Genomic DNA, 4,055 nt, shown 5'->3' on the forward strand with positions numbered 1-4,055 from the left:
GGATCTCAGCTCTATCGCCGCCCTAGTCTCGGCGCCCTCGGGCCGGGTTCTAGCCTGAGCTCTATCACCGCCTTAGACTCGGCGCCCTCGGGCCGGCTCTATCGCCGTCCTAGTCTCGGCGCCCTCGGGTGGCTAGCTCGGGTGCTCTCACTGCGCTAGCCTTAGGTCTATCGCCGCCCTAGTCTCGGCGCCCTCGGGCCGGCGCTATCACCGCCCTAGTCTCGGCGCCCTTGGGTGGCTAGCCAGGCCTGGCTATTTGGCCCCTCTCTGGGGCCTCGCCCCTCAGGGGCCTCTACCGCGCTCCCTGCGCTTCGCCCCTGTGGGCTTCCCACTCTGGGGCCAACACGCCACGCGCCCTGTCTTTGCCCCGCTCCGGGGCCTTGCCCTCTCGGGGCTGACTCCGCGCCTCTTGCGCTCTGTCCCTGCCCCGCTCCGGGGCTAAACACCGCCCTTATGGGCTGGGGTCTGTAACCCCGCACACCGCGCCTCCCTGGCGCACAATAATGCCCAGCAGCACCGACAGTAGTGCCCCTGGCACTGTGCCTCAACTGGGCACTGGGAACCCCCAAGCAGTTGGGGAGCTCCCCTGAGGCCTCCTCGCTCCCCTACAGCCTCACCCGGTCCTCCGGTGTAAACTGCAACGTAACACTCAAGCCATCTGGCTATAACAAAAATACAGAGGCTCCACACGCCTAACAACTCCAAGCCCTGCCAGGGCTCTCAGGCCTACCTGCAGTCAGGGTGATGCTGTTCCCTGCATCATTGCAGCCGGTTAGCGGGATGAAGTAGCAGCCACTAACCCAGGCTGCTCAGCTCAGCTCAGCTCAGCTCAGCTCAGCTCAGCTCCTGCTCCTGCAGCAGCCAGAAGGGAACTGTGCTCAGGCTCAGGCCTGAGCTGGCTTTAAAGGCCAGGCCCTGCCCTCTTCCGGCCATGTGACTCACTTGGTTGGCCTGGCAACCAGGCACCTGAGCTCCCTGGGTGATTGGCAGCTCTGCCAATCAGCCTCACAATCACGGGGCACCTCTGTGACTCCGTGACATACCCCCCCCCCTTAAGTTCCCAACTCATCGGGGAGGGGTTCTTCAGCCTCTCCACGAACTATCTGACCATTGGGAATGTTCTCCTGGGGTCACCAGCAGCGTCTAATTTGGGTGGCGGAGGTTTTGAGGCGCCCCCAACTCGCCTTTTACCCGGGGGTGCACCATGCGGGATTTCCTGGGGTTTACCCGCCACAGGTAGCCCCCCCACATTAGCAGACCTCGGTAGATTCCCTACCTCGTTCGCTGCTCTTCGGATCGCCTTCCGGGATTTCCATTCGGCGGTCCCCTTTCGGGTTTCTTCCGGCCTGATGTTTCGCCGGGCCGCTCGGCTCTCCTGCTGTGCTTGGGCATCCTGGAGTGCTCCCCAAATCTCCCACTGGCACCTTAGTGCCCTCTGGGCTTCCTCTTTACTCCAAAATTCCACCTTACCTCGGCCTGCAGATCTTCCTCCTGGGCCCTTAAAAATTTGGACCCAGGCCACTTTCCCCACCTTCCTTTCTATGAGGTACTTAAGTGTCCTCCACGTGACCTGTCGGGGTATCCTGGTCATATACAGACACGGCCTCTTCCCCATCGCTAGGTTTCCCTTCCCTGGGTGCGCTGCGGTGCTCTTCGCGCCGCCCTGGGTTCTCTGCTCTTGCTGGGGTGGTGTAACTACCCTGGCCTTACCTCTGGCCTGACGCCCGCGCCGTTTATTACAGGCGTCCCCTTGTGCGTATGGCCTGTCTGGCCCTTTCACCAGGTCTCCTAAACGTTGCTCTAATTGAGCTAGGCCCTGCAGGTGAAGTTCTTGCCACCGGGCCCACTTCGCCTCCCAACATTCAAAGAGGTCTACCTGGGTCTCCTTATGCGCAGCGTAACGTCCCCTGTCTAAGGGATCCTTATCCTGGTCCGGCCCTCCTGCCTGTTCTGGGTCACTGTTCCCCCCAGACTGGTCCGGATTTTCCCTTCTGGGAGATTTCCCTTTTACTAACCCCTGGGTCTGTGGTAACTGGGGCTCTTTACCTTGGGCTCTACTCCGATTCGAGACTTCACTGAGGGTTTCTTTTCCCTGCAAACGCCTTTTTGTAGCTTCAAGCTCTTTCTCGCAGGTGCCTGATCTCCTGGTGGTCTGCACTCCCCGATCCATCAGATCTTTCCCTTTTGTCTCTTTACCTTGCTGCACCCGTATCATTTCCTCGGTAGTTTGGCTGCCTACCTCGAAGGACTGCAGCTGGTCACCCTGGCATGGCTGTAACCCTAACAGCCCTTTCTTCAGGGTTTGCACCTCTTGTAGCAGCTGCCCTTGCTCGGCCATAAGCGATGTTACCTTGACCTGGCTCTCCGCGAGGAGAGTTTCAAGTGCTGCTGCCTGCTCCTTAAGCTGGTTTCTTTCTGTCAGCAGATCCTGCACTCGTTCTCCTAGCTCCTCAGCCTGCTGGACCCTCTGAGTTTCTAGAGCCTGCTGGTCTTTAGCCTCCCTCAGCCACTGCATTCGTTGGCGTTGAAAGTTCTCTAATTGAGGCCCGGTTTGCCTCAAGGTCTTGATAAGGGCCTCCCTCTCTTGGAGTTCCTCCCGGACACCCCTTAGGTAGCCTTGTAGCCGCTCCTCTACAGCCTCCAATTCTTTTTGCAGGCTGCCTGAGCTCTCTCCGGTTTGCACTCCCTGTTCTACCCGGCTTTTCTCCTTCTCGTTTTTTTCCACCACAGCCTTCACCTTTACATACTGCACCTCCCAGAACTTCCTAGATTCCTCAAGTAGACCACGGTTCTGGGTAAACTCTTCCTGTAACTGGTCTACCATGCTTTCAGCCTTCAGGCCTCTCTCCCGCCAATTCTCCAGGTCCTCCTGAAGGACTTGTTCTCCAGGTCCTCCTGAAGGACTTGGATCTGCTCCTCGCGAGCCTGGATCTCTCTCCGTAAAGTCGTAATCAGATCCCTAGACACCTCTAACTTTAGTTGTAACTTTGTTTTCGCCTTGGCCGGGGTTTCGCTGGCCTCAAGGGCCTGATCCCTCCAGCGCCCCACTTCTGCCTGCATAACACCGAGCTGGTATTCCCGCTCTTGGCTCTTCTCCCTTTCGAGCGCCATTCGTCGCTCTACCTCCCGCACTCTCTCCGCCTCCTCCGTTAGGAAGCGTCGGAGTTCCTTAGCAACCCCGCTCTTTTTGCCCGGCGACCATTGTCGCTCCAGGGCGGCTGCTCTAGCCTCTGCACTCTCACGCCAGATATTGGCTGCCTCTAGTTCCTGTCTGAGCTGGAGCACTTGTTCCTCCAGCTCCTCACACCTTAACCTACTCATGAGGTCGTCCATATTCTCCTCCAGCCCCTCTAGGGCTGTTACTTTCTCGGTCTCCCGTATGTGCCCTCCTGTCTCGGCACCATACGCTTCGGAACGGGCATCCATGCCCCAACAATGTCCAAGCCCCTCTAGGGCCGTTACTTTCTCTATCTTACGTATGTGCCCTACTCTCTCGGCACCACACGCTGAGTACTGGGCTTCCATGTCCCAACAATGTCCACTGCCCTAATTGGCTGGGTTCGCTTTTTCTCCGTCTGGCTCATGGGTTCTACCCCGTGCACGGCCGGTGTTTCCCGGCCAATGCACCACTTGTGAGGGAGCCGCGGCTAGGGGCGGCCGTGAACCCCCTAGCGCCGCCTACCGTCACTTTAGGGTGACGCAGCACCCTCAGAACCTCGCCCGCCACGACTTTGATGGTAAGATATATAATGTGGAGGCTGCCAGTTTCCCTAATGGACGGTCTAGTTGTTCGTCCCTATTCCAGACTGGGGATTTTAATAAGCGTCCTGCCTTAAGGGCAATGCGTGCCTCCAAGCCTCCCCCTTAGCACGCCCCAAGCCTCGCAGCTATTCCGGGGGATGCTTGTATGGTCCCTCGCCCCTCGGGTGCCCTTGTTCTCACTCTCGGGCACCGGGGCTCTTCGCTCACCTGGCGCCTCCTTGGGTCGGGCCCCAATCTCTGGCCCGTTCCCCACGCCCTGGGCCTATCACGCTGGCGCCCAGCCACTTGCTGGC

This window comes from Crocodylus siamensis, chromosome 13 (assembly GCF_052110815.1).
Source record: "Crocodylus siamensis isolate JL-2025a chromosome 13, ASM5211081v1, whole genome shotgun sequence".
Taxonomy (NCBI): Eukaryota; Metazoa; Chordata; order Crocodylia; family Crocodylidae; genus Crocodylus; species Crocodylus siamensis.